The following is a 26625-nucleotide window of genomic DNA, read 5'->3' on the forward strand; positions in this document are numbered from 1 at the left end:
ATTGGTTTATGAGGGATTAACACATTCAAATTACATTTATTTTATTTTCAGTGGATTAACACCTCAGTTGAAATAGCAGACTAAGGAATTAAATGTGAATGTGTTAAGTGTTCGTATGTTACTCTTTGGACCGTATCATTTCAAGGTCTACGGGGGTAGATTTTGACTTTGTGCGATAGTGTCAAATGGGTGATAGTCAGTCGGCAGCCTGCTTTACATCGCTCCCCGATTGAAGTCAGTCCAATTAAAAATTGGGAGCGATGTAAGACAGGCTGCTGACTCACTATCACCTGTTTTACACTATTGTATAAAGTCAAAATTACCCTCTGTGTGTGCTCCAGTGTAGATTCCTGAAATGCCCTTTATTGTCCTATTTCACATCGTTCACCTGACGAAGGGGGAAGCCTCCGAAAGCTTGTGAATTTAAAATAAAATTGCTGGACTATAACTTGGTGTTGTAAAATTGTTTACAATTGTCCTATTAAGACTGTGCTTCTTTCTGTTCTTCTGGTTTGTAATTCAGTCGTCCACTAAAGTTTGCTGTTTAGAATTTTTCAACACGGTTTCACAGGCTGTTGTTTCTCAAAAGCAAATGGCTTAAGGAAGATTTTGCTAATCAAAATATGAACTGTGGAATTGGGAATACCAGATTAAGGGGCAATGGGGGTAATATCCAACCTTGGTGCTAGTGCAAAACGGGCAATAGCGAATCGGCAAACCTGTTTTACACCCCGCCCAATGGGAAAGTAAATCGGGTGGAGTGTAAAACGGGCTGCCGATTCATCGTTGCCTGTTCCCCGTTACCGCCAAAATCAGATTTCACCAACACCACTTTCGTCAGGAAATCCCGTAGTCCATGTTATAAATAACAACCGGTGCAATGGATACCTGAGACAGATTTCAAGGCTGTAACCCAGTCTCAAGACGCAGTTCACAGTCAGAAATAGCTCAAGTCTTGGTCTTGGGTTTATCACATCATCTGAACTCCTTAGCAAGATTACACAGCCACGTGACTCCCTCCCTATTTCTGTATGTAAATGACAGGATAATGAAGGCAAAAGCATCTGTCCCAGACATTCCACCCTAAGCTCTGGAATTCCCTCCCTAAACCTCTCCACCTCTCTCTCCTCCTTTAAGACACTCCTTAAAACCTACCTCTTTGACCAAGCTTTTGGTCACCTGTCCTAATATCTCCTTATGTGGCTCGGTGTCAAATTTTGTTTGATAATCACTCCTGTGAAGCGCCTTGGGACATTTTACTAAGTTAAAAGCACTATATAAATGCAAGTTGTTATTGTTGTTGAACTGTATCGATTTAACCAAATCCTGTAGAAACGAAGGGATAAGTTATCTGCATGACTTGTCAAACCAGGAAGTGGTTGAGTTCACAGGCTTTGCCCACAAGCTTTGTCTGAAATCTCGGCTTTGATCAAAACGATTCTCTCAGCTGTTCTGCTGGGAAAGGATTCTGCAAGCTGCCTTTCAACAATTTCAGGTGAGGAAACCTTCTGTCACAGAGCCCTTACCGTCTGATTCATTACTGACATTCCCATATATGTCCTCATGATGGAGGCAAAACAGGAGCAGGAGGTAGAGGAAATGAGAGAGGCACACGAGATAAGGCTACACGAAAGGAGACGATTAAGTGGGAGGTACCCTTCCACCAGAGTCTACAGACCAATCATTCCCTCGAGGATGTATCAGAATAGATCTGCTTAAGGAGGCAGTTGATTGATTAAGGAGGCATAGAAGGAATTTTGTGTTCCATTGCAAATTGATCTTCAAACATCGTCTCAAACATAAACACCAAACAAAAAACAGATGTACTTCTGAACACTGGACTTCATATCACATGTTTACTGTGCACATTTACATTTAAAACTGTCACATCATTTTACCACCATGCATACCTCTGGTGCCTCTCTGTGCTATTTCTAACCCTATCTCGGTGCTCCGTCTTGGTGCTACTTGAGGGCCAGCGACTCCAGTGGTGCTTAGCTGAGCAACGCAATGGCACCATTAGAATTTGGGACCCGGAAGTGTCCAGACTCACACATGAGAATTGGTCATTAGCGTCAAGTACTGGAGGACTGCAGACACTCTAAAGACATAGCTCAGCATCAACCAATACCTTCAGGACAAGAGGGGAGCAAATTGGAAGGATTATACAAGCCGTAGAAGCCAATCCTTTGTTAAACGTGAAAGGCCATATCACTATCATAGAGAATGGACAATCTCCAATTAAACTGCCTTGTCATCATTTTTTTCTCTCTCCCCTCTTTGCTCCCATCAAACATCAAGTGAACCTTAGGCCACTGAATGGAACTGATATTGCTGTATTTTCTGTAAGGAAAAGCATGTTTTACTCTGCTGGCTTTTGTTTGATGTAATGATTGCTTAGTAAATGTCCCCATACTTACTATCATTTTAAAGGAAACTATAAATGGGATAGTTCAAGGTCCAGAACTGTAATGGACAGGAAATTCTGCCTTCAGTTTATATAACTAGGGCTCTCATGTCTTTGTAGACTCCAAATAAGGAATACTGAGTTTTCAAGTGTCAAGCTATTCACATATTTCCTGTCCTTATAATTCTCACAGTTCGAGACATTCCAAGGTAGAGGGTCATTCAGACATAGTTGTAATTTCTTGTGCATATTTATTTTCAACGTATCATTCACATTCTTTCCCATTGAAATCATCCACTGGAGCCAAGGGAATGCCAAATAGGTTATTTTTCAAGATCAAGTATAAGGAGCTGTCAAACTTGGCCATTTTGGAAAGAGCCAGAGTTAACTGGAATGTACTGTACCGACAGAACAAGGAGAATCAGAAAAAGAAAATATCAAAAGCATATTAATTACTGAAATGTGACATTCCTTCTATTATTCCAAGTTAATCTTTCAACTTTTCAAGGTCTGTGGTAACATACTTTTATTCCCCCCACCACTTCAAAAACTAGGACAATCCAAGCCTTTCTTCATCATGTTTAGATAATGTTTATCTCTTAATATCCAGCATTATACTTTTGTGGAATGATTTGTAGAAAACCCGATGAGTTGCTTTGTTGCCAAAACATACATCGTAATTTAAAGAGGCAATGTCTGGACTCGGGCTTATCAGGAACATTTTGTTTGGGGGGTAATTATTATCTGCACTGTCAAGGGTAGCGTTGAGCCATGTGATATTGGCTTTGGATACAGTTTGAAGGATCAAATTCCAATGCTCTAGGTTTCTATCTCAGGTTTGAAGAGCCAAATCAAAAGCAAAGATAACTTAAAGTCAGATTAAAATTCGCTTCCAATGTTGAACCCAAGCTTGAGGTGTTCACCCCTAATAAACAGAACGTCTAACTGTGACTGGATCCCACTAAGATATGTATTTGTATTCCAGTAATATACAGTGTAGGATGCTGAATGCAACCCACAGTCTAGGCTCACACACATGGTCAAGGTACCAGTGGGCTACTAGTGCCAATGGATTCATAAGCTGGTCTGACCCATTACCATCAGGAGAGAGGCAGAGAACATTTAGGGGGAAAAGTGCTTCTTCACTCACCCTGCTGCAGTCCCCAATGGTTTCACGTCCAGCAATCACAATCTCAACATGTGACTGCACTTCATTTTCATTGGCGTTCGGGAAGTATTGGCATGTTTTAGGATTTTTTTTTACCATGGCTATCAACTATATTCTATATTATAATTCATTATATAAACATTTGCTCCTTTGAAAATTCATTTCACATCTATCACTACGTCACAGGAAGTAACACTAAGGACTTCCAGGCGATTTAATTACAGTCACAAAATTCAAGAATTCCAGCTCATCACTAACAACCCATCTATTTCTTCCTGTGAGTTTCTTTTATTTTTCTTTTGGAATCATATAGCACAGAAAGAGGCCATTCGGCCCATCGTGCCTGTGCCGGCTTTTGAAAGAGCTATCCAATTAATCCCACTCCCCTGCCCTTTCCCCGATAGCCCTTAATTTCACAATATAATTTCATGGACAATGTGGTCCTCGCAGAGCAGGGTGTACTTGATTATTACTTGCAAACAAGGATGCAAAGTTTTTAAAGGATTTAATTGAAGACTGGAATTTATCAATAGAGTTGCTCAGATGAATCCCTTCTACAGTGAATGATTAATGATTAAAAAAGGATAGTCAAAGCTCCGTAGGGAGCCACATGGGTAAAGGCACAATCCAGCCCAGCACCAAACCAATGCAGAGCAGGAGATCCCAGGCTGAATTCCCTGTCTGCGCTGAGTTGTTTGATCTGTGTGACATCCAAATGGAAGCACTGAAGTCCATGCCAGATCAGAGGTTGGAGTGTTGCAATTGGCCTCGGTCTCCCTGGGCAAGGTGTGTGCCAGCATTGGGTGAGGAAAAAATCAACCACGGTGGAGGAAAAGGCCGACAGCACTCTCTGTCTCGGGCGGCCATTTCGGGACGGTACTGGAGGGTCGCTGGTGACCTTCGAACCTGGGCTCCAGCAAGAGTCAACACCTTCGGAAGGGGAGGGAAGAAAATGGAGAAAAAAAATTGATAGTCTTGAGAAAACTAAACATAAGGCATATTTCTTTAATTCAGAGAAGCGACCACACATCATCATTTAAATATTAACATTCAATTGGCAACGTTGAAATAACACAATGAAACTGTGGAACAAAACCTTGTTTAACAGAATTTTGCCTCCTAAGAATGCCTCCTCGCTCACCGGGCTGTCGTCCCATATGGTTTCAAAGACCTCATTCTCAACATGGGACTGCAATCCATTTTGATTGGCCAGTACTTTTTGAGATTTTTTTCCCCCTATGAATATTAACTATATTCTATCTTATAACTCATGTAGAAGGTAAGTGCGACTGTAGAAGTTACCATAAATCATACCGTGTAATCTCTGACCTAGAGGTCAGACGTACACACTCAATAACAGGGTCGTGCAATAGGGCGGGCATTCTTTAGTTGGGAGATGACAAATTCTACATTATGATATACAAAGCAACGTAACCAACTTCAACCCTGTTGATGGTACAGCACACGTGGTCCTTTAGGTTCTGTGGTGCAGACGACAGCTAATGTTCTTACAGTAGGCAAACACTGAGCTATGTTTGCAGTTATCTGTCTCGCTGAATAATATATTGCTGAATTCAATGTAATCCAAATGAAACTAGTTCATTGCAATGGCATTACACAATTGTGCAAAGCCCCATTGTACATTTGAGCATGACATCATAACCATGCTGAGCTGGGCATTATGAGAGAGAGGTACACTGCAAGAGGGGGCAGGCCTCTCTCAACTCACCGTTATCTTACAACTGCTGCAAATATTTGATCAACTGCAGCGCAGATTGAGAAAGTCCATTAAATAATAAATCTGAACATCCATTCACGTTCATTTCCAGTCTTGGCAGTCTGTCGAAAGCAAAGTTAAATATATATCACCCATGCAACAGGGGTTGTGGAATAATGACATTATTTAAGATGCGGTGCTTAATTTTTCCATCTATAGTCTACAAAGCTGTCTGCCGACCTGCCATGCTCATGTCAGCGGAGTAGGACCAGAAGGAATTTGGGGTCCTTCTATCTCTATGGGATAAATTGCACCCCTGGTGCAGACCCTTGCTCGATGGCTGGGCAGATCGGACGATTGGGCACAGAGGTCAGCCTGCCCAATTGACGGCCCTTTCCAGTTTTCCAGTCATTAGCTTTAATGAGAGAAAATCAAGGGCACCAGGAATTGACTGCGCTGACCCCCACATCCAGTTGTCAGACCTGTCCTCCTTCAAATGACGATCGATGCCCAGAGCCTTACCTGGTATAATTGACCCACTGATGTTATTTCTTCCAAGCAAGAAAATGTAAAGTAACCAGGAGTGATTAGACATACACAATACTCCGAGAAGAGGGTATTTGAGGTTAACTCGTGAATACCCTAATATTACTAAATTTGAAGAATTTGGGACTTAGGGTGGCCTGTCTCTTTAATTAAAAAGACCAGTGGGGGTTGATTTTAACTGTTCCCGCCTCTTTCACACCCCGCCCGATTTTTCCTATCCGTTGAAGTGAATGGAATGGGAAGTGGAGAAGGATGTACCCACGTCTGACCCACCGCTGACCCTGTTCACCGTCTGGGGGCAAACAGTAAAAACCAACCCCTTCAAGTCTGTCAAACGACAAATAAAAACTTCCCTCTGCCCTGAGTCTGCGCAATGATAATGAATGGCAGGCAACTGGCTGCTGCCTGCAACTGAAGCCCCAGTAATGAGGGGCCGCGCTGGAGTTTTGTATTTCCGACATGTGAATTGTTTTTTTTTTGTCTTTTACCCTGCGTTCTGGTGGTGGGAGCGAGGGAGAGGAGGGCGTTTGACCCTTTTTACATTATTTGTGAGTGTCTGTTCACTAGTCGCCTAGTGATCATTGCTTGTCTGGTGCTGCTTATTGTGCCTGTTTTATCTGGCATGTACACACACACCACTGACATACAGGAGAGTCACTCTTCATTTAGATGATGGTTTAAGTGGGAAAGATGTGTCCCTTCTCACTGCCGGTTGAGGCAGAATCAAATCACACGCTGACTGCAGTGAAACTTCTGATTATGGGCCACGAACACCCAAATTTTATCACTGTTGAATCCTATGTGATATGATGTCATCATCATAAATCACTGACATCATCACATTAGCTTCTGCACATGTCCGGTGGTGAACTTTTGGCTGCTGGTAATTTCAGGGCTGACCGGAAACAAAGCCAGCTGTTCAGAAAGATTATGCAGCTGGTGAGAAACAGCTGCCTAAGAACAGCTCCGTGTCTTCACCAGTTGAGAAGACATAAATAAGCATTGTTTATTCATGGTGGGTTTCTTGGAAGTCATATTCTCTACTTTCTGCCCCTTAAAATTCTCACCCTCGTGTCCAAATCCCTCCATAGACTTGCCCCCTCCTTATCTCTGTAACTTCCCTCCAGCCCAACAACCCTCCGAGATCTCTGCGCTCCTCCAATTCTGGCCTCTTGCACATCTCTGATTTTAATTGCTCCACCATTGGCGGCCGTGCCTTCAGCTGCCTAGGCCCTAAGCTCTGGAATTCCCTCCCTAAACCTCCCCCTCGCTACCATTCTCTCTTCCTTTAAGACTCTCCTTAAAACCTATCCCTTTGACCAAATTTTTGGTCGCCTGTCCTAATATCTCCTCACATGGTTTGGTGTCAAATTTTGTTTGATAATCGCTCCTGTGAAGCACCTTGGGACTGTTTACCACGTTAAAGACGCTATATAAATGCAACTTGTTGTTGTTTTGGGAATTTTTTCTGTACCAGAGACCTGCCTACATATATAATCAGCCCAAAGGAGGTGCATGAAACATGGCCCTGAGGTGACTAGTGTTCTGATTCTCCCTGCTTCACTTTGCGGAGTAACCTGACTTCTAGCCAGCATGCTCCCATGACGATAGGCCTCACATCAGGAACTCACATCCTGGAGAGTTACAACAACAACAATTTGCATTCATATAGCATCTCTAACGTGGTAAACAGTCCACAAGGCGCTTCACAGGAGCGATTATCAAACAAAATTTGACACCGAGCCACATAAGGAGATATTAGGACAAGTGACCAAAAGCTTGGTCAAGGAGGTAGGTTTTAAGGAACGCCTTAACGGAGAGAGAGGCAGAGAGATGGGGAGGTTTAGAGAGGGAATTCTTGAGCTTAGGGCCTGGGCAGCTGAAGGCACGGCCGCCAATGGTGGAGCGATTAAAATCGGGGATGCGCAAGAGGCCAGAATTGGAGGAGTGCAGAGATCTCGGAGGGTTGTAGGGCTGGAGGAGGTTACAGAGATAGGGAGGGGGGCGAGGTCATGGAGGGATTTGAAAACAAGGATGAGAATCTTAATTACAGGCAGAAGCCCACATCCTGTCACTCCATGGCCATCGATTTTAATAACTTGATTAACCAGCTGCAATTTTTGAAAATGTCACACAATTTCTGCATCGTTGGCGCCAGCACAAAAAGTGTAGCAGAGGATTTCAGTTCATAATGGTTCATGACAATTAAATTGTTGTGTCACTTTAAGACTAGCATTAATCTCCACTTGTCATCCCTGTTTAATGCGGGTTGTAAAAGGCACTGTGTTTTAATGAATTGGGATGCATGAGGTCTTTTAGTATTGAATAACTGACAATGAGCTGTTCAGCCTGAACCCATCATAAAATCTCAGGGAGCAATGGAAATATGATAATCTGACCAGGGAGGACAACCATTTCCTAATCAAAACACTGGCCAGTGACAGTCAAGTAATTATCTTTCTCACCATCAGTCATGTCCCTGCTCTTCTCTCCTTTCAGGCACCACCGCTGTTAATTAATCGTGTTTAGCAAAACAGCACCTATGCATCCAGTAGTCCTTATGCCCTTTTGAGATTCGGAACCTATTTGCAGCAAGAAGTGGTGAATGTTGGAATCTTGACATGCCGCCTGACAGAGCATTCTTGCCGACTGACCTCCCAGCAAGAGCTAAGCATCCTTCACTGTACTGCTGACACCCTTGGGCTGGGCGCATGCTAATTTGCCCCATAGTTTCAGGGTGAATGGCTTCACAGTATTTATAAACAATGGCTTTTGCATAAGCCTCCGTATATGTGGATTGCATTCGAATCTTTGTCTCTGTCTATTCCACCCACCTCCCCTCCACATATAAAAAATATCAAGGGACAAATGTTTTGTTTTTAAATTCTGTGTGTTACAAGGGATTACCAATAGGATTAAGTGTGTCGGCCTGGCTAGTTTATATTCATTGCCGCCAAGTGCACAAATAGCGAATATGTTATTTACAGAGATCAACTTCAGACCAGCCTTTGTCAGCCCAGAGACACTACATGTTATATTTTTAAAACAAACGCACACCCTTTTTAAAGCCTATTGTGCGAGGCTGCATTTCAACACAATCAGAAATGGAATCCACACTTCTTGCTATGTACATTGGCGCCGTGAATGAAATACCCCTTCTTTTTAACATTGCTTTGTTTTGTCGACCCCAGTAACATCAGGTTCTCACAGAGCCTGAAAGAAGATAACAATAAAAAGTCAAGAACAATATGAGGACATTGAAAAGAGCAACAATTACTAAAGGTTTTGTATAACACCATTCCGATTATTTTCCAATCACATCAGAGGTTCCAATTCTGGCCTCTTGCGCATCCCCGATTTTCTTCGCTCCGCCATTGGCGGCCGTGCCTTCAGCTGCTTAGGCCCTAATCTCTGGAATTCCCTCCCTAAACCTCTCCGCCTCTCTCTCCTCCTTTAAGACACTCCTTAAAACCTACCTCTTTGACCAAGCTTTTGATCGCCTGTATCTCCTAATATCTCCTTATGTGGCTTGGTGTCAAATTTTGTTTTATAATCGCTCCTGTGAAGCGCCTTGGGACATTTTACGACACTAAAGGCGCTATATAAATGCTTATTTCATGAACAGTCACCAGAGAAATGGGAATCTGGAGGTAGTTGAGACATTCCCAGTCTGTAAGCGAGATGTGGTCCAGGGCCTAAATTTTTACTTGTGAATGTAAAGGTTGATTTCAGACCATGCCAGCGGCTGGAGTTCCTCAAATCACAGTGAATTCTTCCTTCTGAATGCTACGAATAAGGAGATAAGCCCCTAACTCACTCAAGCAAGCAAAGCAAACCTAAATTCATGGCACTTCTCCCATTGAGGTCCAAAGAGTCATTGATGGCACCTTCCGCCTTCCTCTAGAAGCCATGGGGTGGGCTAGAAGTAGGACCTTTACCTAATAGAATTGAGGTGCCCTAAGCCTGCTCATGCTCCTTCACCATAACACTCTAATAGGATAACAGAGATCTTAGGAAAGATGAAGTAATGTGGGTTAAAGTCTAGACAACAACGACAAGTTTAGACAGCGTTCAATCCCCCTGAAAAGAGACTACTAACAAAACCTATTCAATAAGAGTTGCTTTGCAATGGCGGCAGGTTGTATTTAGAGGTAGAAGAGGGTCAAAAAAATATTTTAAAAAGTGATCCTGACAGAAATAATAAGCCTCTGGATTTGATTTTTTCAAATTCCACTTAGGCCCTGAATTTACATTGTGTGAATATTAGCATTTAGATGATTAAAGCATTCATGTGAAATTCTTTTGTCCACTATTTTAACAAAGACATTGACGTATATAAGTATGTTAGGTGTGCATTTGCTAATATTCACACGGTATAAGTAAAAGAGCTTATATTTGAACAATCAAGTGCTGTGGCGTATTGTTTCACCATCTGTAGCATTGGGAGCTGTCCAAACTTAGCCCACATCACTGTATCATTCCTAAGAAGCTGTTTTATCCTATTAGTGTGTTATGGTGCACAAGCATGATTAGGAGTCACCTCACTAATGGTCAATTCTATTGGCTTGAGGTTCTACTGTCCTTAAATTCATTCTGGGGATGTGGGCAAGGCCGGCATCTATTGCCCATCCCTAGTTGCCCCTTGGACCTTCTTGAACCGCTGCAGTCCAAGCTATGAAGTTGTAGAGGAAGTTGAAAGGCACAGTAGGATAATGCCTGTTCCTGAACTAAAATGGAAGAATACTTTGTACTAATACTGTACTACGCAGAAACCCTATTCCTTTGAGTAGAACATAGCATGATTTGTGAGATGATGTGCATTTACCTGTCTAAACATTAAACATGAGTATTCTTGTTACAAAGTACAATTTCACCCAAAATAATCATGGTTGGCAGTGACTGAGTTTGGCAATGAAATGCTGCCCTCGTTTAAGTAGCTTTATAAAATACTGTTAATATGCAAATGAAAATGTCCCTATTTTTAATTATTGAATGCATCCAGTAAATGTATTGCTAATGTTTTCAAGAGTTATTAACCAAAGTTCAATATTTTTCAGTGCGCTGTATTCAAATAAAATGACTATTATTTTCTTGACACATCTGGGAAATTGCTTTAAACCAAATTCATAAAGCAAGCACTTGGAACCTTTGAAAAGGGCGAAGTGTTTTAAACCATATTCTTACCTATAATGGGTTTCATTTTTCATCATAATAATATGGAGACTGAAAAGAGAAGTACTCTCTTTTGAAGAAATAAGAAAAAACCATAAAGATTGGAAATCTGAAATAAAACTAGAAAATGATGCCAGCAATACCCTTTCAGACCCCGACGTGAGTTGACCTCCTTAAAACTCTTCCAACTCACCCTGGCAGATCCTGGCGCACCCACCTCCGAACTTGCACCAAGTTCACCTCCATGTCAAAAGACAGCATCGGGAATCTGAATGAGTTCTACGCCACTAGGGAGGGGGAATAGCAAAAGGTATGGAAACAGAGGCTCAGCACCCCATACCGCATACCCCCATGTCCCACTTAATCGTCACGAATTTCACCCCTCCCTCATACCATATGATTGCCAGTGGTACTCCAGCCAAGAGGATACCCTCCCCCTACACATAGTATGATCATTCCCCTCAATTTTGCATGGCAGTCCAGAAGCCTTCAAGGACCACAAACAATCGCCCAGAGGGCCAGGTCCATTTTTTTGCTAGGTTTACCTGCTAAGAAACAACCCCCACCCCCCAACACTGCACATGGGCTAGGACAATGCTTGCTGCCAGTTGCAGAAGGTCCATTCGCTACCCTGCCACCCCCAACTGAGGCAGAGATGCAGACTTCCCCACAACAAACATGTGGCTGCAGCAACTACGGGACACAATCCCAGTCTGAATGTGTGGGATGCCATCTGGAACTGGAGACATACCAAGCAGTCTGGGGAACCTCATTTTTGGAGGCTCATTTAGCACAAATTCCAACCTCCAAAAACACCCACAGCACCTCCCAGGATGAAACGTAGCTCAGCAACAGAAACCCACGCATAGATAGACAAGGACCAGGAGCCCAACTCAAACCATTAGTAGGTAGGACCCATACTGAGCCTGCTGAGCAAGAAGACACACATTCATATAGACTGGGGCTCTTTTCTCTAGAGGTCTTTAAAATTATGAAAGGGTTTGATAGGGTAGACATAGAGAAGATGTTTCCACTTGTGGGAGGGACCAGAATTAGGGGCCATAAATATAAGACAGTCACTAATAAATCCAATAGGGAATTCAGGAGAAATTTCCTTACTCAGAGAGTGGTGAGAATGTGGAACTCGCTACCACAAGGGGTAGTTGCAAATAGCACAGATGCATTTAAGGGGACGCTAGATAAGTACATGAGGGAGAAAGTAAACGGTAGGATATGTTGAGATGAAGTAAATAGAGTGGGAGGACGCTCTTGTGGTGCATAAACACCGACATAGACTAATTGGGCCAAATGGCCTGTTTCTGTGCTACAAATTCTAAATAATTCTATATAATTCCTTCAACTCTTAAGCAAATATTGCTCCCAACCCTAGCACAACCATGCTGAGAAACCTCGATCTATCAATATATTCCTTCTGCAAGCAACTGTGTAATCAAAATGTACAAAGATTTCATAAAATATATACGTGAATGTCAACTCTTGAAAATCCAATTTAATAAAAACAGGAATTGTTATAATAATAGGTTAACGCTTCAGGTGGGACTCTGAGACAAAACTTAGTAGTGAATAGTTTAGAACCTGAAACACTTTCTTATTTTTCCTTTTAGATGCTGATGGACCCATTGTGCATTTGTACCATCTCTGTTTTTATTTCATTGTCTCAATAGAAATTGTACCCGTTTGACACTGGTTAGAAAATTCAGCCTCTCTACGAAGTATTGTTTATCTTTGCGTGGACACGGTGTGGTTTATTGCTAATTGCGGGGATCCACCTGCTGCATCAATAATCCAGCAATACCTGTCAGCTGTCCAAAAGGCCTGGCTTATTTCTGAGTTTGTAACCAGACAGGGAGACCCATTGTGAAGGATCCTATGATGATAATTTTTGGAAAATCTCTGTAATATAAAATTCGGCTGTCCTTTTCCGTCTGCATGGTTTCAAGCAAGTGAGCCCTGCAGGTCCCGATATTGCCGAGAGGATTAATAATTGTCAGGCATTAGAGGACTTACGACAGCATATCGTTTGACCAGGTTTAAGAGGAGGTGACTGAGCAGAGCAGTTTCACCTGGGGGTGGCCTGTGTCAAAAGGTCCCTTGTAATAGGGCCTCACGCATCCTCCAGACCTGTAAATGAGATGAGAGGGCGATATACTCCACTACACTCTCTGTCTCTCACTCTGATGCCCTAATCAAACAAATTGCTTAGCCCATGCCCACGGTTACTGATCCGAAGATGCTGCCGCAGACACTTGTCTAGAATTTTCTACCTCACCTCACCCACAGTCTGCATCTAAAAAAAAAGCATCAAGCGCAATCCTCTGAAGCCCAGTTAAGGTGCGATGGCTTTCAAATCCTGTTTACAGAGCTTGCAGGCTAGAAAGCAGTTTCATTTACCTTGAGCAATATGTACACTGCGGTAGGCAAATAAAAACAAAAAGGGAATGACTGAGAGTTCTTGTTTGTTCTTGAATATAGGGGTCGTTTCTACTCCTGGGCGGGAGTGTGGCCTAGCCTGTGGCCGTCCTGTCTGGGACTGGTTGCAGGGAGGCTAGGCCGGGTTTTTAACAACCTGGCCTTATTGGCCCGCTGCTCGCCCACTTCCCGAACAAAACAGTCAGGGAGCGGCTACCTGACCGTTGAAATCAGGAAGCTCGGAGGCTCCCGGGGGAATCGTTCCCCGGCACAAGGCCATTCATCAGTGGGGCTCGAGGAGGGGGGAGTCTTAGTCTGGGGAGGGGTAATCCCCAGGGCAGGGGTAACCCCTGGGACAGGGGAGGGCCCAGGTTTCCTTGTGGGACCCAGAGGAGCACTCAAGGAATCTGTTAAAAAAAAAATTAAATTTACCCTTACTTGGCCCTTTTCTAGCCCCTGGATCCGACCCGGGCGGGTTTGGCAGCCAGGGTAGACACCACTGCTCCCCATCCTCAGGTGCAAATAGCAATCGGGTCCCAATGGCATCATCGGAGCCCAATCTGCATATTTAAAGAAGGACTCGCCCGCTTCTGGTGGGTGTCCTTGTCGCCTGCAATTTAAAATGGCAGTCAGCCAGTTTGTGGTGGGAAGCAAGTGGGTAAATCCCCCTCTCTTTAAATGCGTCACCAGCCTGCTTTCCACCAGAGGGTAGGGAGGTAGGAGTGGTAGGGGAGGAGGAGGTGGTCAAAAGCCCCCCATAATCTCAGCACTGCCTAATTTCCTGAATGCAACCGAGAACACTACTGAAGAACTCGTTGGGCGCTGTCATTGGGCGAACACAAATCCTCCTGAAGAATGAAAAAATAATTTATCTCCTTGTTTCTCATGTTACGTACTCGCTGAAATTTGCTGTAACATTGCTGGTGGCAGCGTTCCCAGCAGTGGGACCCCGTGCGACTGAATGGTCAGGCGTTCGTTTGCATAAGATTCTGAGCACGCGAAGAAGACTGAGCGGAAAGGAAAGGAAAATCAAGAAGAGGAGCCAATGCCCACCTGCTCCTCCACATCTCCTTGGAGCCAGTTGGTATCGACAGCAGCCCAGAAACAAATCACTGACCTGATCTATCAGCTGAGCACTGGTGCATGGTACGGGTGAGATAAGAGAAAATAATAAGATTGCTTTTAATAATAAATATGCTTTTATTTAATACGGTTTCTATCATTTTTTTTGCAGATACCGTGGTGTTGCTCACAGACAGAAAGTAAAAGCAAAACTGTGTGTGTCTTTCTGTATGTACGGTAGGCGCTCTGTAGGCCTCCTGACAGGAATCCTCCCAAACCCGTGACCTCTACCACCTAGAAGGACAAGGGCAGCAGGCACATGGGAACAACACCACCTGCACGTTCCCCTCCAAGTCACACACCATCCCGACTTAGTAATATATCGCCGTTCCTTCATCGTCGCTGGGTCAAAAATCCTGGAACTCCCTTCCTAACAGCACTGTGGGAGAACCGTCACCACACGGACTGCAGCGGTTCAAGAAGGCGGCTCACCACCACCTTCTCAAGGGCAATTAGGGATGGGCAATAAATGCTGGCCTCGCCAGCGACGCCCACATCCCATGAATGAATTTTTTAAAAATCAGTGAGCCAAGTGTAGAGGGGTTACCCCCTGCCTCCAAGGAGCCAGCCTGACACCTACTGGCCTGGGGCAGGGGGCGGGAGGGAATTGAAGGCTGACGCAGTATAAAGATATCGTGACTACTGCCCGGAGACCCCAGCACAGACCTGCATCTGTGGTCACAGAACAGCCGAAGTTTCAGGGCCTGGAACCGCTTCCTGTTCTAAAACGTGGCTGGTTCTTGGACGTGGGCAGTCAATGACGTCTTGCAAACTGGGGAAAATTTGCCAGCGGTGCGGGCAAATCCGAGAGCTCTTTCCTCCCAGTCAGCAGCCGGTAAGGTGATGCATTGCTGTCTCCGTGGGGAAGAGAGCATCCCATCACCCGCTCGGTGACTGTATGACTGATGTCGCTTGTGTCACCTGTTGCAGCTTAGAATGAGCCCATGGTCTCGAGGTTGAGGGCTATCGTTACCGTCACAGCAACAGGCCGTACTGTGTGTGCACCCGGTGTTTGGCTCCAATTGCCGCTGCAACGAGTGACGTAGGTCAGTGACCGCCGGCCTGCTTCCTGCACTCGTCCTCTGTCATGTTGGGGTGAGATACCATGTTGCGAAAACACCCACATCTGCAAGGAGGTGAGGCCTCCTCGGCCCCTTTGCCTCTTTCGCTCTCGTCTCCGAGCCTCCACAGGCCTGTGCTGCTGCTGTGGCAGCCTCAGTGGTAACCCGGACAGCATTTCCACCTTTTCTGGTCGTCCTGCGGCCAATGAAGTCAAACAGTGCAGCTGCTGCCAAAAGGCAGCTCTCAGGCAGCAGCTCTGCAGTATCAAAAATTGCCAAAACCCAGCCATAGCAGGCAAAAAAAATCGCACCGAAAATTCCCAGTGTCCAAAAATGACTATCCAGAGACTTGTCTTATTGGAGGGTGAGAGTCCCTTTAAATATTGCTGCTTTCCTGAATGCACATGCCATGTTTAGCTGAGTGGGCATAAGAAGGAGCAAATCAAAAGCTCCCTGGCACCAATTTCCCTAAAAGGTTCCTAATACAGACCCCTGTTTAAATAGTTTGATGAGGTCAGTTTTCATTTCATGCAACCTCCAGGGACGCTTAAAAAGGCGCCTTAACCAATATGGCAACGGTCACTTTCTGTGCAGACTTCCGGCACGAGATGTCCCACCGTGGAATTGGCTAGTGGGACGCAGGTTTCCCGCCCAGAAACAAACTTCTGCCCCGTGCGGCCTCGAGTGGTCTAGTATCAGAGCACGAGCCAGTTTTATTGGTGCTGTTAAGGTTGATCAGTCTGTGGACGTTGAGAGGGTTTGCACAAAACCATAAAATGGCTGTTTTCTCCAGGAGTGTAGCAATCTCAATCAAAAAAAAAAGTGGGAAGAGTCTGATCCCAATGATGTAGCGAGTCTCGTACACACTGGTCGACAAGATCGGGATCACATCTTTGACCTCAGCAATCTGTGATTCTTCAGGAGCACTGAAGCCAAACTGAAAGTTGAATGCCAAAGAAACCCATGCTCTTTTCAGCCATATTTAGCTGGGAAGAGCTGGCTCATGCCAGTAGAACACAGTGACAGCAATGGGGAAAAATACAGCAATGCATCACAAAGGATTAGGAATGCAACGGGGAAAATAAGTTGACAGAAAACATTGTATTTAAATTTCTGAGGCATCAGTATCATGTCCTTTGACTGCGCCTATCCCTCATTGCCCCAGGAAGGCTGCTGTCTTGGTCGGCGGTAGATTTGCCCAAAGGTTAATGCTGACGTCCAAGCGAAGAGGTCCATTGCCAACAGTAGGAAGGATGGGATGACCTCAAACAATATACATAGGGAAAGGCTAGCAAGATACAGCAGGGACTACTACTGGTAGGCCTCGTATCCAGGAAAACCATCCAGGTTTGAGGGAGCTCACCCAGCTGGAGCTGAAGGAGCAAGAAGAAGCCATGTGCCCCCAGTAGGGATGATTTTTGCACATGGCATCACAGATCACTTGCATTTTTGTGGCATAGTTCCATTTTAGAAAAGATATCCTCACTGTGGACAGATGGCCTGCAAGCCACATGTATGCAATTGATTGGACCCCAGAGACTTAGTAAAGCTGTTGCTTGGTAATCATCAGCTTTCATTTGCTGTTGTTGACCCAGGATCTGTCACCTGCAACACACAACATGACTTGGATCCTAGATGATGCCAGTTCCATTTCGCACTTATGTGTGTCACGGACCTAAATTGAAGCAGGTACACATTGGTGTGACCTTAATAAGATTTCCTTTGAGATCTTGACACGGGTTATGGAGCCCGTGCCCCTATTGATTTGGGAGCCTGCATGATCCTGGAAGTTATCCCAGAATGTAAAACCTTTCTTGGAGATAACTTTTATTGCCCACCTTCATTGTTTTGCTGCTTTGGAAGAAAAGATACAGTCATCCTAAGCCAATCTTGTGGTTCTCCAGCGTGTTGAAATGTTATTCTCAGCATAAAGGTGCTGGCACTGCAGTTGTGCAAAATTCCTATGTGCACTATTTTAACAAGTGCTAACATCAACAACTTTGGTAAAATAGCACACATAGGCATTTTACACAAGTGCATTAACCAGTGCACTATAAATAGGGCTCAGCAGAATTTCAACCTCTAGTGACCCTTTGGAAAAGCTTTGGGAACTGGTTTGCCCCCTTCCCAAACAAGGAATAGGATGTAATTCGGGAGAAAAAACTGCAGAGGAGGAGGAAATTAAAAACCTACAAAGTGAGGAGAGAACGATAAAAGGAATGAGCCACGTTGTGAGAAATGGACCAGCAGCAGAGCAGAGCATGTTAACAGGAGCTTGCACTCGGACTCTCTGTACTCTGATTCTACACAAAATGTCTCACTCCAGAACAGTAATGTTTGCCGATTAGCATCTAAGTTTGAATGTGCGTTTCTCTAAGACTGCGCTCGTCATATCAGATTTCACTGAAAATTTACCAGAATTGTGGTTGAAAAAAAATGCATTTCTACAGATTCGCAAATCCGTGTCAGTCCCGCCCGCCCCCACCTCTCTCTCTCTCTCTCTCCGTCCACAGTGTTCAGCCTTGATTTGGGTTTTCATCTAGTTGTCTGGCCGAAAACTAACTTAACTCTTGCACTGCCAAGTGACCTAAGGTGCAGGCAATGTTGAAACTGTAAAACCTGTTGATGCCTATCCAGTGAGAAACGCTCATTACTGAGTACACAACGTCAGGTTCACGTGAACGCTGATGACACCCAGCTCTACCTCAACCCCTCTACTGCCTCTGATTTGTCACACTGCTTGACCGACTGGATGAGTAGAAGTTTCCTCCGACTAACTATTGGAGAGACCGAAGCCATTGTCTTCAGTCCCCACCACAAACTCCGTTCCCTCGCCACCGACTCCATCTCTCGCCCTGAGGTTGAACCAGACTGTTCACAACCTCGGCGTCCTATTTGACCCTGAGATGAGCTTCCGACCCTGTATTCTCTCCATCACCAAGACCGTCTACTTCCACCTCCGTAACATCGCCCGTCTCCGCCCCTGCCTCAGCTCATCTGCTGTTGAAGCCCTCGTCCGTGCCTTTGTTACCTCCAGACTTGACTATTCCAATGCTCTCCTGGCCGGCCTCCCATCTTCCACCCTCCGTACACTTGAGCTCATCCAAAACTCTGCTGCCCGTATCCTAACTCGTACTAAGTCCCGTTCACTCATCACCCCCTGTACTCGCTGACCTACATCGGCTCCCAGTCCGGCAACGCCTCGATTTTAAAATTCTCATCCTTGTTTTCAAATCCCTCCATGGCCTCGGCCCTCCCTATCCCTGTAACCTCTTCCAGCCCTACAACCCTCCCAGATCTCTGCGCTCCTCCAATTCTGGCCTCTTGTGCCTCCCCAGTTTTAATCGCTCCACCATTGGCGGCCTTCAGCTGCCTAGGACCTAAGTTCTGGAATTCCCTCCATAAACCTCTCTGCCTCGCTATCTCTCTCTCCTCCTTTAAGACGCTCCTTAAAACCTATCTCTTTGACTCTGTCCTAATATCTCCTTATGTGGCTCAGTGTCAAATTTTGTTTCACAATCACTCCTGTGAAGTGCCTTGGGATGTTTTACTACGTTAAAGGTGCTATATAAATGCAGGTTGTTGTTGAGATGAAGTAAGGTGGCCGGAGGCTTGAGCATAAGCACGGGCATGGACCAGTTAGGCCGAATGTTCTGTATCTGTGCTGTACGTTCTATGTAATTCTCTGTACAATAGATTCCAATACACTACAAAGACTAATCTTAATTTATTGCTGCTGGCTTTAAGACAAGAGCAGCTTGTACTAGTGCAAAGTGTAAACTCCCCCTCCTGCAGATACAGAAAGAGAAACTGAACCTGTGCCAGACTGAAAGTAATTTTATTTATAGCACTAGGATAGTATGAGCTATTTGCATGGAACATTGAGATTCGGTTCAGGGTGGAGGCTGGGCTGTTACTGCTGGAATCTTACTTAATGATTCTAAGGCACAAAAGAAACCTTTTGAGAATATCACGTAACCCAAGGGTTAATGACACCACAGCACAGTCATTATAAAAGAAGAATGGTGTGCTACTGAACCATACAGACCAGGAAGATTCCAGGTTGATTCTCTCTCTCTACTGTGTTATTTGATCCCAGCTGCGTTAAGACTCCTTCACACGATCGCTACCCAGTGACCATGACTGGAAAGTGTGTGCATGTGGATGTCGGGCGATGACAAGAGTTGACGCAGCTGTGAGGCCCCCTATGCTCGAATAGCTGCCGCCTCTCGCGACTCAAGCACAAAGAATAACTATTTGGGTGAAGCTACCAGGGCCCGTGAGATTGCATCCAAGGAGAAGCTAGTGCCTTCGGGAGAGGAAGGGAGAAAAACTGGAGGCAGGGGGGAAATAGTAAAATAAGAACTTTTTACTGTTCAGCCCCTGGACACAGGTCCCAAAAACAAGTGTGCACTTTAAATAACATTTAATGAACCGGCACGTTAGAGGGGGAGAAAGAACGGGATTTGATGTGATTGAGCTGATGGCAGCGGCTATTTCACTCCAGTACGTCAGGATCTATAGCAGGAAGTGGTGCAAGACACAATACAAAAGGATTTACATGCAGCTTTAATGCTCCCCATTCAATGCCAAAACCAACATGAAAATAGCATCTTGTGCCAGGGCTCAAGGCTTCTGCATCGATGAACTTTGAAAGATGAACATTATTAATCATGCTGTGGTCAGTGTCATGGTGTTGGTTTGGCTCTTCTCCTAAATCTGATTAATCTGAAATAATCATGTTACATTGCTGAGAATCAAGATCAACACAGTTGATAATACCATAATGGCTGATCAATTTGTTGATAGAGTTTCAAAGAAGTACAGTACACTCCCTTGATAATTCAGTAGATAAGTGCACATAATAGTGTGGTACAGACTTGTAATGTTTGAGCCTCGCTCTTTGGCGAGTTCAGTAATCTGTGCCAAAGCAGCAGTTGGAATCTTTCAACTGGGCCTCACTACCCATGGGCTAAAGAGGGGAAAACATAATCAGCCTGTTTTATTTTTAAATTAAACCAAGTTCCTGTTCCTAATCAGCATCCAGTGACTAAACTCGCCCAAAGGTCATATTTCTAGAACTATTTTAATACTTATTTCTGAGATGTAAAACGACAGTGATATTGATCCTGTGAAGCTGGTTCTCATCTCATGAATTTATATGTGTGCCACTGATCATGAATTTATATATGTGCCACCGGTAAACATTGGCCAGTCCGATCTCTTCACTGCACTCAGAGCAATTCAAATAGCTCACAAAAAAGATTGCATCACAAAATCAATGGATTAATATCCCATGTAAGCGTGAAAGACAGTTTGCAATGAGTTTGTGCCAAAAGAAAATGGGCAACTGTCATCGCAAGATACAGAGGCCAGAGTAGAGGCAGCAGATATCCACTGGGGGTCATTTTGACTCTGGGTGATAGTGTGAAACGGGTGATATCGAGTCAGATGCCCGTTAAAGTCAATCGAAATGATAAATCGGGAGAGATGTATAACGAGGGGCTGATCCGATATCACCTGTTTCATACTATTGCCCAAAGTCAAAATGACCCCCCACTCAATGTGACCTGTATTATTAGGGATTCACTGTTGTCATCCACAATAGCATCATAGGACCAATGTCAGCATTGTTTTGATTCTATGCCTTTTGTTTGATCTTTTACTTATTTCCATTTTTCCCCCTTTCACCGTTCGATTCTTTAGGTTTTCCCCTCCCAGTGTCATGCTCCGTTCCCTAATCGTGGGGGTGACCAATGGCCTGCTCCCAAGCTGCTGGGAATGCTGCTCTCGAGTTGATTGCTAAGAAGTTCATGTCTGGGGTCCTTGGTTGATTTGCTCTCTGATTTCTCCCTACCCGTTGATAATATACTTGGTGTTTGTACGGTGATGGCATGGTTGGTGGGTATAAACAATTTGTTGGTGCAGTGTATTTGTGCACCAGAACACCAGATCAGCAAAGCGTGATTTGATTCTAGTTTGGAGACCAGGCTTGGCCGGACTTCTGAGACTCCGCTCAATCCTGAAGAAAGTTGAGTTCTTTCCTTCTAGTCGGATTTAATTCGATTATCTCAAATTTCTCCTCACAATCAGGAGTACTTTAAAACAAACTTTTAAAATTGTTTTTGAAGCGAATACTTCTGATTAAAAGTACATTGCTGCCTGCACACACACACACATGCACGTGCACACACACATACATGGACGCACACACAAACACGTGCACGTGCACACACACATACATGGATACACACATGCACGCTCACACGCAACTAGATATCTTTAATTATTTTTGAATTCTTTTGTTTGTGCTTTATTCTTCACCTTAAAGGATTACAAGTAAATTTATGGAGCATTACACAGCTTAAAGCAACAATAAGAAATGTGAAAAATAAGTCTCTGAATTTTGTGAAGCAACCAGTTCACGGGGAAGGTGCTGACATTTTATTGTCAGCGCCTGATGGACTGAATACACAAATGTCATTGATGTCCTGGTTATGAAAAGATAGATCCTTTTATAGGGAGATTCTGGAACCCAAAACTGTCGGTTTCAGAACCATCTCCAAGCGCTAGTTTAAAGTTACGGCTTAGGGATATTTCCCTTATGTTAAAAACAATTGGATAACTTTGCTTTGTTTGGAGAGGGGGAGAAGCTATGGGTCTCTTTGACTGCAATATGGAATGCAAGTGAGGCGATGGTGCATTAAAATGCGATTTATGTCATCGCACCGTGCATTTTCCAATGAAAAAAGGTTTGCCAAATACTTTTTCATGAAGATGGAGCCCCTTCAACCCATGTTCATTTATTGTATTGTTTTCCTTGGCATTTTCTTGAATGAATGGATATTAGAAAATTTAAACTGGTTGCACCCAAATTGTGTAGGAGGCAAGGAGTGCCAGGATATGCTCTGGTGACACTAAACAGTACAGGGGAGATTTTCCACTTTGACCTATTAGCTCATGCTGGGATCACATATTGGGAAATTGTGCTCAAAGAGTACCAAAGCTGGAACACTCCCCTCATTCGCGCCTCCGTGTAGAGTCAGTGGCGAGATGAGGAGACAATTTTTTACGCAGCAAGTTGTTCTGACCTGGAACGCGCTGCCTGAAAGGGCGGTGGAAGCAGATTCAATAATAACTTTCAAAAGGGACTTGGATAAATACTTGAAGGGGGAAAATTTGCAGAGCTACGGGGAAAGGGCAGGGGAGTGGGACTGATTGGATAGCTCTTTCAAAGAGCTGGCACAGGCACAATGGGCCGAATGGCCTCCCTCTATGCTGCATCTATTTACAATCTATATCAATGACTTGGATGAAGGAAGCAAGTGTACTGTGGCCAAATTTGCTGATGATACAAAGATAGGTGGAAAAGTAAGTTGTGAGGAGGACACAAGGTGTCTGCAAAGGGATATAGACAGGTTTAGCGAGTGGGCAAAAATTTGGCAAATAGAGTACAATGTGGGAAAATGTGAAGTCATCCACTTTGGTAGTAAGAATAAAAAAGCAAAATATTATATAAATGGAGAAAGACTACAGAATGCTGTGGTACAGAGGGATCTGGGTGTCCTCATACATGAAACACAAAAAGTTAGCATACAGGTGCAGCAGGTAATTGGGAAGGCAAATGGAATATTGGCCTTTATTTCTAGGGGGATGGAGTATAAAAGCAGGGAAGTCATGCTACAACTGCACAGGGTGCTGGTGAGACCACACCTGGAGTGCTGGGGCCCTTATTTAAGGAAGGATATACTTGCATTGGAGGCAGTTCACAGAAGATTCACTGGGTTGATTCCGGGTATGGAAGGGTTTTCTTATGAGGAAAGATTGAACAGGTTGGGCCGATACTCACTGGAGTTTAGAAGAATGAGAGGAGATCTTATTGAAACATGTAATATTCTGAGGGGACTCGATAGGGTAGATGCTGAGAGGATGTTTCCCCTCATTGGGAAATCTAGAACAAGGGTGCATAGTCTCAGAATAAGGGGTCGCCCATTTAAGCTGGAGATGAGGAGAAATTTCTTCTCTCAGAGGGTTGTGAACCTTTGGAATTCTTTGCCCCAAAAAGCTGTGGAGGCTGAGTCATTGAATACATTCAAGACTGAGTTAGACAAATCTTTGATCAGCGAGGGAGTCAAAGGGTATGGGGAAAAGGCGGGAAAGTGGAGTTGAGGCCAGAATCAGATGAGCCATGATCTCATTGAATGGCGGAGCAGGCTCGAGGGGCCGAATGGCCTACTCCTGCTCCTATCTCTTATGTTCTTATGTTCTATCATTCTATGATTCTATCATATAAGCAGCTCCGTAATACAAGGGATTGCTACAGAAGAGATTGTGCATCGGGGTTCAAAGGAAATTGCTGCGTTTTCTTTTGCCAATTTTCAACCCTCCTCTCCTGCAGGGATTGACTCCTTACTGAGATACAGTTCCATCGGCCTGCAGTGCCCTCCGACACCTCGATCAAATAACTAATATTCACATGTGAACCCTGACAAAGTCGGCAGGCCTTCCAGATGAGCCTGATCCCGTCCTCAACCACATCTGCACACATGCACTCTCCGGCAAGCATCACTGGATAACTTTCAGCAGTGGAGGCCCTGGCAGAATTTTGCTGCCAATGCCCAGGGCCAACACCACTGTCATTAGCCAGCTCAGCACAGAACGAGAATCGGATCACAAAGACCTTTATTGCCAAATATCTAGTCACACAACAGCGTGACCCAGGGTCGTAACAATGAAAACCACTTGTTATGTGAACTGGATACGGAAATCTCGCATGTGCCCCGATGTGCGTTTCTCCTCTCTTCCGATAGGAGCCCTGATGAGCCGGTACAGGCACGATGGACCGAATGGCCTCCACCTGTGATGAACCATACTCTGATACTATGAATACTGTCGTGAGACAAGGTCAACTGTAAACCAACAAGCTGATTTAGTTTGCATGTAATGTGTGAATAAATCCAATAACAATTACAGTGAATTTTAACTTATTTCATAACGCTCCTGGTAATATAAAAAATAACAAAGCATGACACCCATTAGTGGTCTAAATACACTTTACTGACTAGCATTCTTGAATCTTGCCAGCATTATGCTCAACATTAGAGCTTTCAATCTTTGGGTCTTGCTTACCAGATCTCACCAGAGACTGCCTCTACAGACTGTGTCTTTCTTTCTTAGCTGGGCCTCTGTTGCTTCCCGATCTCTCTGTATCTGCAGATTGCACAGTTGCGCTGACGATCAAACCAGCTACCACCCTCCTAGGTGTGAACTTCCCCACTGGGCTCACAAAAAAAAACAAGCCATTCTGACATTCCATATGTGATATCACTGGGAAGGGTTGAAATGTATTAATGACCTTCCCATTGTCTCAAACCGATATGGTTGGCAGTTTTGAGGGATGGCCCTTTTGGGAGGACTCGTTAAAATATCGAGTCCCCCTTCTTCCTGTGACTCAAGCCTGTTCTCGCAGAAAAAAAAAAATTGCAGGACCATGGGGAATTAACCCTCAGAATACTACATCTGACTTCATATCAAAGATGTGGGTGGATTTTTCTCTGCTCTCCCACTCCAAATGGGGGAGGTATAGCAGCGGAAATGGTGGGTGAATCAGCCAATGACGCCTTCCATCACATTCCCTCCCAACCTCTATTTATCTTCTCCCACCCCCTGCTGTCCCTTCACCTCCCCATCGTGTGTAAATTCCAACAGGGAGGCAGGGCCCAGCAAGCCAACCTGGTTTCCCCGCCTTCTGTCGCAGATCCATTCGCTCCCAGGGATCACCAGGAGATAGAATCATAGAATCATAGAAGTTACAACATGGAAACAGGCCCTTCGGCCCAACATGTCCATGTCGCCCAGTTTATACCACTAAGCTAGTCCCAATTGCCTGCACTTGGCCCATATCCCTCTATACCCATCTTACCCATGTAACTGTCCAAATGCTTTTTAAAAGACAAAATTGTACCCGCCTCTACTACTGCCTCTGGCAGCTCGTTCCAGACACTCACCACCCTTTGAGTGAAAAAATTGCCCCTCTGGACCCTTTTGTATCTCTCCCCTCTCACCTTAAATCTATGCCCCCTCGTTATAGACTCCCCTACCTTTGGGAAAAGATTTTGACTATCGACCTTATCTATGCCCCTCATTATTTTATAGACTTCGATAAGATCACCCCTTAACCTCCTGCTCTCCAGGGAAAAAAGTCTCAGTCTGTCTAACCTCTCCATGTAAGTCAAACCATCAAGTCCCGGTAGCATCCTAGTAAATCTTTTCTGCACTCTTTCTAGTTTAATAATATCCTTTCTATAATAGGGTGACCAGAACTGTACACAGTACTCCAAGTGTGGCCTCACCAATGCCCTGTACAACTTCAACAAGACATCCCAACTCCTGCATTCAATGTTCTGACCAATGAAACCAAGCATGCTGAATGCCTTCTTCACTACCCTATCCACCTGTGACTCCACTTTCAAGGAGCTATGAATCTGTACTCCCAGATCTCTTTGTTCTATAACTCTCCCCAACGCCCTACCATTAACGGAGTAGGTCCTGGCCCGATTCGATCTACCAAAATGCATCACCTCACATTTATCTAAATTAAACTCCATCTGCCATTCATCGGCCCACTGGCCCAAATTATCAAGATCCCGTTGCAATCCTAGATAACCTTCTTCACTGTCCACAATGCCACCAATCTTGGTGTCATCTGCAAACTTACTAACCATGCCTCCTAAATTCTCATCCAAATCATTAATATAAATAACAAATAACAGCGGACCCAGCACCGATCCCTGAGGTACACCGCTGGACACAGGCATCCAGTTTGAAAAACAACCCTCGACAACCACCCTCTGTCTTCTGTCGTCAAGCCAATTTTGTATCCAATTGGCTACCTCACCTTGGATCCCATGAGATTTAACCTTATGTAACAACCTACCATGCGGTACCTTGTCAAATGCTTTGCTGAAGTCCATGTAGACCACGTCTACTGCACAGCCCTCAT

General features: G+C 44.5%; 1 long non-coding RNA gene across 1 annotated transcript in view; it reads left to right on the forward strand.

Moving 5' to 3' along the window:
* The window catches only part of LOC137324274 (uncharacterized), a 35031-nt gene extending 10438 nt beyond the window's left edge, over nucleotides 1–24593 (forward strand). The window contains exon 2 of the long non-coding RNA XR_010963580.1: nucleotides 24022–24593. This is a non-coding gene — a long non-coding RNA (uncharacterized lncRNA). The remainder of the gene's footprint in view (nucleotides 1–24021) is intronic.
* Nucleotides 24594–26625: the final 2032 nt, after the last annotated feature.

Source organism: Heptranchias perlo, chromosome 8 (genome assembly GCF_035084215.1).
Source record: "Heptranchias perlo isolate sHepPer1 chromosome 8, sHepPer1.hap1, whole genome shotgun sequence".
Taxonomy (NCBI): Eukaryota; Metazoa; Chordata; class Chondrichthyes; order Hexanchiformes; family Hexanchidae; genus Heptranchias; species Heptranchias perlo.